Consider the following 12,812-nt stretch of genomic DNA (forward strand, 5'->3'; position numbering starts at 1 on the left):
GATCATATTATGAATGTTCACACGCCTAAAATTATTGATCTGCTTCACTGTAATACTCTGTTCCATGTCGGTCGTATTGATTCCGCTTTAAGTGATGCCGGAGTTAAATCTGGTCAGGCATGGCTTACCATTGCTATAGTTCGTGTGAATTCAGCCTTAACTTCGGTATCTATAAGTTTGCCCGCCCGGTTAGCCGTGCGCTCTAACCCACGGTTTTTCGGACTGGGAAGGAGCACCTGATCCCCGGCACGAATTCGCCCGGCGGACTTAGTCCAGGTCCGATGAGACGGCCAGTCTGAGGATGGTTTTTAGGCGGTTTTCCATCTGCTTCGGCGAATGCGGGCTGGACCCCTTTGTCCGTCTCAGCTACACTATGCCGGCGACTGCTGCGCAAACAAGTTCTACTCGTACGCATACACCACCATTACTCTACCACGCGTACATAGGGTTTACACTCGTCTGGGGGGGAGGGGAGGGGGTCCACCGTGGGCCCAACCGCTCAATAACCCTGTATGAGTGGTTCGGTGTGCGGTGGCGGAGAAGTGAAGTGGACTGCGGTAGTCGTCGTGGGGTTGTGGACCACTGCGGCTGCGGCGGGGATGGAGCCTCTCCGTCGTTTATAGGCCCCCGGTTAACATAAAATACAATACAATCTATAAGTTTGGAGAACTTTGTCAGGTGATATATTGGCCTATAGGACATTTATAGTGTGACATCTTACATGGCAGACGCTCTATCCATCTGAGCCACCGCAGGCACAGAGGATAGTGCGTCTGCAGGGACTTATCCCTTGCACGCTCCCCGTGAGATCCACATTCTCAACACGTCCACAACACTACATTCGTAGTGCGCCTAATAGATGTTTGCCCATCATACTCATTACTCGTGGCAGATTAATCTACCAAGTCCACAAGTCCAGTACGAGTTCGGGCATAGCGTGTGTAAGCAGGAGATCCCGGGTTCGAGTCCCGGTCGGGGCACATATTTTCAACATGTCCCCAATGAAGTGTATCAACGCCTGCTTGCAGCTAGGGTGTCTATTTAATTATCATTTCATTTCTAGCAAAGCTGCATGGTCATTCACGGTAACTGTTCTTTCGGGAACAGATACTACCGTCATATATAGTTAAGAATATGGGTTCCCGGCCTTTGACCTTCTTGTGCGAACGCACACGCTATGCCCGAACTCGTACTGGACCTGGTAGATTAATCTGCCACGAGTAATGAGTATGATGGGCAAACATCTATTAGGCGCTCTACGAATGTAGTGTTGTGGACGTGTTGAGAATGTGGATCTCACGGGGAGCGTGCAAGGGATAAGTCCCTGCAGACGCACTATCCTCTGTGCCTGTGGTGGCTCAGATGGATAGAGCGTCTGCCATGTAAGCAGGCGATCCCGGGTTCGAGTCCCGGTCAGGGCACACATTTTAAACATGTCCCCAATGAAGTGTATCAACGCCTGCTTGCAGCTAGGGTATCTATTTAATTATCATTTCATTTCTAGCAAAGCTGAATGGTCATTCACGGTAACTGTTCTTTCGGGAACAGATACTACCGTCATATATAGCACTTCTAAGTGTTCTGCCAACAAAGTGCAGTCTTTGTTTCACCTTACCCACACTATTATCTGTGAGATCTTTCCAATTTAAGTTGCTTGTAACTGTAATTACTAGGTGTTTAGTCGAATTGACAGACCTTAGATATGTGCGATTTATCGTGTACCCAAAATTTATCGGATTTCTTTTAGTACAAATGAATATGGCAAAATGAATTGCCGAAACTGGTTGCTTTCAAATAAAATAAAATGTCTTAAAGTATACAGCTGTTGGTGAAGTTTATTGACATTGAAAAATTCATTTTATGTCGATTTTGAAATGGGCACACGGCCGTATAGATTTTTTCAGCGCCTACATGATGGAATATGTTTCATGTTGCAAAATCGGCTATAAACCGTCGAAAATGGCAGTCGAAAATCGTGTTCGGTTTCAACAGCAGCTAACTGCATGTTGTCTTCGGGTGCAAAGCCCGCTAAATACCCAATAGGCGTGGCTGTCGCTCTGCCATGTCCGGATGGCAAAGCATGTGAACAAACATCAGACTTACCAGTGTGGAAATTCAGAGCTATCCTTCAGTCTGTTACTATTAGAATAGATATTTTTCTTACTGATCTTTAGCTTGGCTGCGCTGTGACAAATTCGCACGCAACAATAACATTCTCGCTGCCAATGCATTGTCGTTTGGACGGGACGAGTGTTTCGTGATTATCTCAGTGTCATTTACCATGCAGTTAGCGGGTTTTGCGTGTACACTACTCAGCTTACAGTATACCGTGTGATACAATACATGTCACATTACCTCCATCATTGTTCTCTTGTTCAAAATTATCCCTAGGATCATCGGATAGACCGTCAATTTTAGATAAATTAAGGAGCTCTATAACTTCTTATACTGTAAGTGGTCTTCGTCTGTCTCGGACTTGAGCAATGTGAAATCACCGTAAGATGACTAAAAAGACAGTGAAATAATGTCCTAAATTTCTATGTTATTATAAACTTTCAATCACAATGTCCTCATTTGGAGACATGCACAAAGTTATACGTATGTCACTTACCTTTCGTTCTGAAAGGCACCTTTCATTTTCACCTTCAAGAATGCACCTTCCTACGCACAAATACATTTTTTTACCTAATCTCAGAAGAAATTAACCTGCTGATGAGACTGACAAAGGTTATTGGGAAGCGCCCATGTGACTGTGCGCATTCAGTTTTCTTTTGTGCTAGCACAGATTGACAGGAGATGTCGACACTGTTCTCAAATAAACTCACAGCTTGTAACAATATGAAGACAACAATCACAAATGGTAAAATTAAAGGAATGTTAATATACTAAGAATTTATTTAGTACGTCCTTATATGAGGACACCATGAGTGATAGGGTTAAGGTACTTCGCTACACAGAGGATGTCTACGTCGAAGTTCTTCACCTTGGCAGTCGTTCTTGATTCGAATATGGGTTATGTACTTCGTCTTCTTTCGTGAAAGAATTTCGATAAACCTGTCTTTAATTAATCTGCTGTAAAGGAACTGTCATAATTAACCTTACCAATGATAGCGCGTATACGTAATATTGTTTGCATCTTGCCGCTGGTGTACTTTACTTACATACGGTCAGAATTTCGTTTGATTTTCTGCCAGATTTCTACACAGAGTTCCTTTATGGAAACTGTTAATAGTATCTCGCACTGAAGATCACGCTAAATTTCGAGCTTCCGTAAAACTTAGCGATCTCATGGGTTTTGCGTTCGTTTAGATTCGGCATGCTATTTTCGTTGCTTTTACGAGTGTTCTGACCTTTTTTGTATACAATGGGAGAACAGTACCATCTTGTATTAATTTATATGCTATATCACTCACCTGCCCTCGATACTATTTCTCTGAATTTAAACATTTGTTCTACATATAATCAGCTTAAATTTCATCTCAAACCGCACATTGAGAATTATTTCCACTAAAGCTTCCGGATTGCAAGGGAGTTGACTGCTACGATTCATTTGCTGTTTCATGTAGTCCCAGATATTGTCTGTAGGATGAAGTTTGAGTGATTTAGAGGAACAGTCGACATATGATATGGTACCTGAGTGTTTGAATTAATTGCTTTACTGCATAGCGTTATCGTTGTATTGAAAGTCTGACAATCCATCAGCGCTTCCTACTGTTTGCTATGACAGAAGTGTACTTTTGTAACGCCTGTGGTTCGTTAAGTATCGATTGCAAGCAAGATTCTTTCTCAAGGTTCGTGCACTACTCCCCGCTCCAAGGATTCACTACCGCTTGGTATGTTCCGTCCGATAACCACGCTTCAGCGGGAAGCAGCGTCTCCCTCACTACTGCTACATTCTGCAGTTCTTCTTAAGGCAGCAAATTTCTACTATTAAGTGCAGCGTCCCAATAAGATATAAAATTTGGAAATTAACATGCTGTTCAAAATAGGAGATGCCTCGCAATCTGCTCAGTGCAACGTCCCAATAAAATGTAAAATTTGAAAATAAAGTCCTGTTCAAAACAGGAGGAGCCTCGCAATTGGCCTTCTCTAGTACTGGAGTTGCCATTCCTTCTTAGAGCACTCCTTCACTGTATATTGAGTAGTTGTGACTGACCCATGTGATTCCTCGACGATTGCGTGAGTAGCCATTGCAGGAGTTCTAGTGATTTACTACTTTATTAATACTAAAATAGTGTTCAATCTGTGACAGTCTTTCTTAAACTTAATCGAAATTTAAACTGTTCTACTGTATGCAAACCGTATCTTAGGAAGAAAGTGAAGCTCTAAGACTTTTCTGGCTGACATACCTGTACGGCTAGGCTCTGCTGCCTTTTTACAATGGTTTTATCTCTTAGACCCGAAAGGCATCTTTCCTTTGCTTAACGTGATAGCTGCGCCTGTGTGCATCAGGTGAATAGATAACTATGAAGAGTTCCTGCGAGTTATAGTGTTGCTATGTGATACTTAGGACGAAGGGTCAGTGAAAGAGTGAAAACCGTTGCTGGCATATGGCCTCTTTTTCTCGGATAATACGAAAGGCGCTAAATAAGTAATGAAGCACATTCTTTTTCTGAGCCAATTTCGGTTGGAAAGATGAGGAACTTGTGGGACATCGTAGAACATTCCCGCTTCAGTCCCTATAGTTTGACGAAGTTCTGATAGGTGGCAGCGCTATAAGTTGCGTTTAAAATGACGCCGGTAGCGGCGGTGCATTCCAAGCAGAAGGTTGGCACTGAGTTTCTTTTGGCGGAAAACGAGTTCGTCGTAGGTATTCATAGGCGCTTCTCTACGAACACCTGGCAGAGAACAAAAGTGTGTCTCATATTCCCAACAAGATCGCGTAAAGCTGTCAGATCTCCCGCGAACCGGCCGATCGCACACGTTTGTGATTCCTGCAGTGTGCTCTTCGCCACAAAAATGTAAATTAACTTCTTCTCCATAACAATGCAGTGCCTCGCACAGGACTGCGTACCCGATAGGAGCCCATAAAACTTTAAAGAACCCTTCTTTGTCCTCCCACCCTGCAGCCAGGATGCAGTACCTTCTGACTTCCACCCTTTCGGCCCAATGAACGATGCACTCGGCGGGAAGCAGTTAGCGGATGGCGGAGAGGTAACTAGTGCAGCAAGTCGTTGTCACCGGTCTCGACCAGTAGAGTGATATCATGGGCGCATAGAGACCCTCCCTGCAGAGTATAAGACCATAAGACCATCGTATTGAAAGAAGATTATGTAAAAAAAGAAAAGAGCTTACTAGCCAAAAGAGAGGGGAATAATGTGGTGATGTGGTGTATTGGAATCCTGACTGAAACTAACATGCTTTCAGAACAATGTGTTGCATTACTTGTTGAACGCCATTATTGAACGATTGAAGTCAAGTCTTCGAATGAAACACTTGGGATACGGTTTTGAATTCACGACACAAAGGAATATATGGCATTGTGCGACAATATCATTTATTTTTTAGAGACGCATGAGGTGCCTGAAGATGGTATCGTGTAATGTTGAAACTGGTAGTCAAAATAAAATAAAATAACAACTCAATTAGACGGCTGTTGGCTAATTTCATTGATAATTATCCGAACTTAGCGTCTCCATCCGACTCGGCAACCATCATCAACAGGGTAGCATGCCCACAATCCGTGACCCACCATGGAGATGTCTGGAATTCAGCCGAGGATATTGGCGGAAACTCTGGTGACAGAGAACTGTACCTCTTCTTTCCTGCCACATGCTGGAGGTGTAAAATCCTTACGCCACCGGGTTTTGAACTGACCAACTAGGGGTAACGGCCACTGCATAAGTGTGCAAGTGTGCCCGTGAAATGGTGATTATGAAGGTGTGTACGTATCTTGGGAGTTAATACATTTCTTAAAATACAACATGTTCTCAGCAATACGTTGCTCATAGAGTGGAAAAATGGATGACTTCATTTATATCCCCGAACGTTTAAAGCTTGACAATGAGTACTGATACGTTCTAAAAGCGAATATGTGTAGCGAACTTTTTTCAATGAAATATTTGGCCAGCAGAGGTTAAATTTTTAAAGTCCTTCATTCGATATTGATGAGGTCTGTACACAGTTCCTGTTGAATTATACAGTACACATATTTCGGGAAAAAATGTATTTTTCCACAGTCTCTCTTTGCAAGCAGTCCGTAAGTGGATTATGTAATTTGCAGTGCAGTAACAGAGGTAGTTATGGCTCGCTGTGCATTTGCAAAATAAATGAAAATTTAGGACTACTGAACCAGCAGGTATTTAATTTTCCGCTGGCCGAGAAAGTCAACAAATATATGCAATTATCTGATGCGATTAGCCATATTTGATAACGTTTGCTAGTAGGCTTTACTATGTTCATGAAAATAAGCTGGTATTTTTGGACTCGCTCTGCGGAAATGCAGAGAAGACAATTTGTTGTGCCGCTGTGCAGTTTTCATAACAAACAGTAGATGAATATTCTTCTGATGATTTAGATTTGCTTGGCACGTGTCTCTACAATCGTCGGATGGGAAAGCTCGTCGCCTTTTGCTTTCGTATGCCCTCTAATTTTTAATCACGATTTTTGCTTTATAGAGAAAGTTTATCGAATTTCTGAGGTAGAAAGCTGCACAAAAAGTTTATTTTAATGTCCAATGTTGGTGTTGGTCGAGTGTAGTGGTGCGTTGCAGTGACAAGACACCGAACGTAAGTTGAAATCCCCGTGTGGTTGTAGATATACAGGGTGGTCAGAAAGAGTCTGAATAGTTTCTGATAGTTTTGCGGGACAGGTTGTGCCGAGAAATGACTGTTAAGAAAGAAATTAGATACGTTTCACCGTTTCCAAGTTAATTACCATTCAAGTTAATCAATCAGGCCGTTGGGTGCAGACTGAAGTGGCCCGCAAGAGATGGTGTCACAGACGTAATCTTCGTTTGATTTCCTAAAAGCGAACAGGAGAGGAATACAAAAATTGCAGATGGGAAGTAACTCAGAAACGGCGCAACGTGTCGTATTTTTTCTTGACAGTTACTTCTCAGCACAGGCTACCCTTCAACGCCCTTACAAGTTTTTCACATTGCTTCTGCACCTTGTATAGATTTCCCACTTTTTCTCTAAGTGGTTTGAGACGAATGTCCTTTGAAAAGGATACGAACAATTTCTTTTATCAACCTTTCTCAGTCGCTTTCTTTCGTCATCGACGGGGCGTTAAATCCTACTTTCCCTCCCATTAGTTAAGTAGAAGGTTAAACACGAAGATGAGTTGAGAATACGTGAGCGCCAACTTCAAATATATAACTGTCAACAGTAGCACCGTAAATCACAATTCTGTTGTGCGTATGCAAGATGTGCCCTACCGAATCTCAAATGGTTCATGATTCGAATTTCTTTATTGTTATTTCAATTCCTCGCAATGAGGTGGTGGGCCTAAATTCGACATCTAGCCTAATGTTTTCATAGTGTAAAACGATAAAATGAAACGAGCTAGGCAATAACTGTGAATTTTACGCTGTTAACAGGTGATAATTTTATGGTTTGTATCAACACATGAACTGTACACTGAGCGATTACGTGCGACAGTTAAAATACATCGGTATGGCAGTTTCGATGTTACTGTGAGCCGTAGCAAGAAACAAATCGATAGGATGAGATGTGCCTTGGGTAGGAAATGGTTAGGTATGTCTTTAAAGACGGCCGGGGTGACCGAGCGGCTCTAGGCGCTACAGTCTGGAACCGCGCGACCGCTACGGTCGCAGGTTCGAATCCTGCCTCTGGCATGGATGTGTGTAATGTCCTTAGGTTAGTTAGGTTTAAGTAGTTCTAAGTTCTAGGGGACTGATGACCTCAGAAGTTAAGTCCCATAGTGCTTAGAGCCATTTGAACCATTTTTACACTGTAAATCTCCCTTTACAATTGCAAGTTACTCCTCTTTCTACACAGGGTCAACATTAATAAAGCCGACAAACTGCAGGGACGAAATCCTGACTAGAAATGGAGGAAAAAAGGTCCTATGAACATGTGTCCGGAAATTTATTGTCGCCACGGTAGATGGCGCTGCCGAATCAAAGTTCCTCTAACCACGTGCCGTGTGCTCCTAATGTGTTCCTTGTCTGTATGATTGGTTCGTCTCAATAACCTGCAGAACCTGGTCCTCCATATCTTGTGCATGCACAGTCCACCACCTTCTTGCACGTTTGTCAATGTGAAAGGACCCATGATCACACAAATGCCCAAAAAGGGCTTGAAATCTTCTGTGAAGTCGTTGGTGTCTTTGAGGGTACTTGTTTTTGTACAGCCGTGCTGCCTATTGACTGTTTCCATAGGCTTCGCCGTATACAAACACCATCTCGACTTGATCCCGGTGTGAATACCGTACCATTATGGCGCTTATTATAATACACGAGGAACACACAGCACGTGGTCGGAAGAATTTCCACTCGTCAGCACCATCTGCCGTGACAACTATGCATTTACGGACACATGTTCATAGGACATTTTTCCCTCCATTTTCAGTCGGAAATCCATCACTGGGGTTTGTCAGTTTTAATAATGTTCACCCTGTATATATTTTAACAACAAAATTTCATTAATTGATAATTATAATATGTCCTACGTTAACAATGTAAGATTCCTTTTTTCGAATATCTACAATACGTTCATCTCCACTGACACATCAAACATGAGTAGTTTATTATCTTTGTTCATTCCACGACTCATAGTAACACGGAATACCCATGGGCGCGACAACAATTATTAGAGTTTCCTCGCAGTAGGATATGATGACTGTCCTTTTACACAATTTTATGAGAAAAGAACGCTTTCACACAGTTATCTGTCTTCTCCTCTGCCCTGGGACGCAAACTCCCTTTCACACGTAGTCTCATCATATACCACAATAGCCCCCGTGGGAGCAAAGTTTTTTGGGACAATAGAAATTCGCTATCACCCAAAAGTCTCTATATCAGTCTATTCGTGGGCAGCAAGACTGTTCTACATTACGCACATTTGTGAAGTTATTATTGCTCCTGGAGCATCCTTTAAAGAGTTGTTAATGGAATATATCTTATTTCAATCCTACACTGTAGAGCCAAAGAAAGTGGTATATACATGCGTATTTAAATACAGAGATATGTAAACAGGCAGAATTCGGAGTTGCAGTTGGCAACGCATATATAAGACAACAAATGTCAGGCGCAGTTGTTACATCACTTACTGCAGCTACAATAGCAGGTTATCAAGATGTGAGTGAGTTTGAACATGCCATTATAGTCGCCGCTCGAGCGATAGGACTCAGCATTTCCGGGGTAGCGATGAAGAGGGGATTTTCCCGTACGACCTTATCACGAGTGTACCGTGAATATCAGGAATCAGATAAAACTTCAAATATCCGATTTCGCTGCGCCCGGAAAAAGATCCTGCAAGGACGGGACCAACGACGACTGACGAGAATCGTTCAACGTGGCAGAAGCAAGCCTTCCGCAAATTGATCCAGATTTCATTGGTGGTCCAGCAACAAGCATCACGTACGAACTATTCGACGAAGCATCATCGATATGGACTTTCGGAGCCGAAGATCGACTCGTGTACCCTGGATGACTACATGGCACAAAGCTTTACTCCTTGCCTGGGCACGTCAACCCCGACATTGGACTGTTATTAACTGGAAACATGTTGCCTGGTCGGACGATTCCCGTTTCAAATTGTATCGATCGGATGGACGTGTAAGGATATGGAGAGAACCTCAAGGACCCGGCAGGGGAGTGTTCAAGCTGGTGGAGAGTCTGTAATGGTGCGGGGTGTGTGCATTTGGAGATATGGGTCCCCTGATACGTAACACGTACGTAAGTATTCTATTTGATCACCTGCATCCATTCATACCATTGTGGTTTCCGACTGACATGGGCAATTCCAGCAGGACAAAGCGGCACTCCAAGCGTCCAGAACTGCTACTGAGTGGTTCCCGGAACACTCTTCTGAGTTTAAACACTTCTGCTGGCCACCACACTCCCCAGACAAGAACGTCATTGAGCATATCTGGGATGCCTTGCAACATGCTGTTCAGAAATCTCCACTCGCTCGTGCTCTTACAGATTTATGCACAGGATTCATTGTATCAGTTCCCTCCAGCACCACTTCACACATTAGTCGCGCCCATGCCACATCGTGTTGCTTCAATTTAGTGAACAAATTATAGTCACTAGGTGTGAGATCGGTGCTATGAGAGGGATGGCTTAAAACATCCCAACCAAACGAAGTCAACAACTGTTGTGTTCCATGAACGGTGGGCGGACGCGCGTTGTCATGAAGGAGACTATCCCGCAACGTTTGTTTTGCATGGCTCTGTGAAATTTCTTCATTGTCTCATAATATCTTGCAGCATTTATTGTTCCACCTCTTTCCAAAAAATTAGAGAGTAGAACCCCTTTTTTGTCCCAAAACATTGGCACCATGATTTTCCTAGCTGTTATCTGAGTTTTGAATTTTTTGGCTGACGGAGAATGAGTATGACACCACAGCATTGATTGTCGCTTCCTCTCTGGAGTATGGTGATAAGCTAAATTTTCTTCTCCTGTCACTACAGAGTTGAGAAAAACCTCGCCTTCAGTCTCAAAATGGTCAAGAAATTCTCGAGCGGCACTGACTCTGTTCATTCTGTGTGCTTCGGTAAGCATCTTGGGCAACCACCGCGCACACAGCTAGATATAATTTAGTCGATTAGTTACGATTTAATGAACAACAGTTCGTGAAGGGTTTCCACAAACTGCATGCAGGGCGTCTATTATCGAACGGCCATCGAGAGAAGATGTTATTCAATTTTCTGCACCACATCATGTCACAACAGACGGCCTTCCGCTTCTGTCTTCATCGTCCAGGCAATATTGAAATTCCGTATACATTTCGTCACACGCTGCCTTGACATTTCGTCCTCTCCATAAACTGGAACAATTTCCGGTTAATGACAGCGGCGTTAATGACCTTAGAATTTCGGTAGCGAATTATAGCACGCACTACGCACATCAGGAATGAGAACACACGTATCTAATAGTCACCACAACACTAATCACAAGCAACTGATTGTTGAGAATACTCGTTCCTTCCGCTGGCTTCCCGCAACACGGCAGCGGTACTAACTTCCCCTCCGGACATTCCATGCTAAAGCTACATTCCTTGTAACCTTAGTTTCCGGATGAGCCGTTAGTGCGGCCAGTGACTGGTTCCATCTAACCTTCAAGCTCATCCATTTGGCAGCTGTTAAAGAGAAAAGCCCTGCAAAGCTTAGGAAATAGGCTTATCCACCAAAGATTATATATTATGATCACTCATTTGTGACATGACAGTTAGACGGAGAGGATCTGTAGTTCAATCATGCCTAGACGGTAAATACCGCGGTTCGACTGCGTCCACATTGTTACCTTGTGCTAGGAAGGGCTCTCAGCAAAGGAATTATCCAGCAATCTCGGACTGAACTAAAGCGATGTTGTTCGAGATCGAGGAGATACAGAGAGACAGGAACGTTCGATGGATGCCACGCTCAGGCCGGCAAAGGGCTACTACTGCAGTGGATTACCGCTACCTACGGATTATGGCTCGGAGGTAACGTGACAGCAACGCCACCACGCTGAATAACGCTTTTCGTGCAGTCACAGGACGTCGTGTTACGACTCAAACTGTGCGCAATAGACTGTATGATGCGCAACTTCACTCCCAGCATCCATAGCGAGATCCATCTTTGCAACCACGACACCATGCAGCGCGGTACAGATGGACCCAACAACACGCCCAATGGACCGCTCAGGAATTGCACCACGTTATCTTTACCGATGAATGTCGAATATGCCTTCAACCAGACAATCGTCGGAGACGTGTTTGGAGCCAACCCGGTCAGGCTGAACGCCTTATCCACACTGTCCAGCGACTGCAGCAAGGCGGAGGTTCCCTTCTGTTCTGGGGTGGCATTATGTGGGGCTGATGCATGCCGCTGGTGGTCCTGGGAGGCGCCGTAACAGCTGTACGATACGTAAACATATCGACAGCATATTGGCGAGGCATTCGTCTTCATGGACAATAATTTGCGCCCCCATCGTGCACATCTTGTGAATGACTTCCTTCAGAATAACATCGCTCGACTACAATGGCCAGCATGTTCTCCAGATATGAAACCTGTCGAAAATGCCTGGGATAGATTGGAAAGGGCTACTTATGGACGACGTGACCCACCAACCACTCGATCTACGCCGAATCGCCGTTGAGGAGTGGGACAATCTGGACCAACAGTGCCTTGATGAATGCCACGACGAATACAGGCATGCAGCAATGCAGGAGGACAGGCTACTGGGTATTAGAGGTACCGGTGTGTACAGCAATCTGGACCGCCACCTCTGAAGGTCTCTCTGTATTGTGGAACAACGGGCAATGTTTGGTTTTCATGAGCAATAGAAAAGGCATAAATTATGTTTATGTTGATCTATATTTCAATTTTCTGTACAGGTTTCGGATCTTTCTGAACCGAGGTGATGCAAAACCTTTTTTGTTGTGTGTATTTCGAACCAACTGCTTAATAGCTTGTTTCCCCGTCTTTGGAACGTAATACATGACTGATTCTGCTTATCAGGGACCGGACAGTTTGTTTGTAGCTTTGTGGCCATATGTGACAGGTCAGGAATTCGTGTAAATGACGGGAAGCCTATTTGCGTATTCGGTGATGGCTCACGCGAATTTGATCGCCGAGACATCAACGTGAGTTCTCTATAATGCTCCTCTAGCCACTTTAGTACGGTTCTGGATCCGAGG

At 43.9% G+C, this 12,812-nt stretch overlaps 1 non-coding gene across 1 annotated transcript; it reads left to right on the forward strand.

Moving 5' to 3' along the window:
* The first annotated feature begins 1,346 nt into the window (after positions 1-1,346).
* Trnat-ugu lies at positions 1,347-1,421 on the forward strand. The gene has a single exon. It is a non-coding gene; the product is annotated as a tRNA-Thr (tRNA).
* Positions 1,422-12,812: the final 11,391 nt, after the last annotated feature.

This window comes from Schistocerca americana, chromosome 3, assembly GCF_021461395.2.
Source record: "Schistocerca americana isolate TAMUIC-IGC-003095 chromosome 3, iqSchAmer2.1, whole genome shotgun sequence".
Taxonomy (NCBI): domain Eukaryota; kingdom Metazoa; phylum Arthropoda; class Insecta; order Orthoptera; family Acrididae; genus Schistocerca; species Schistocerca americana.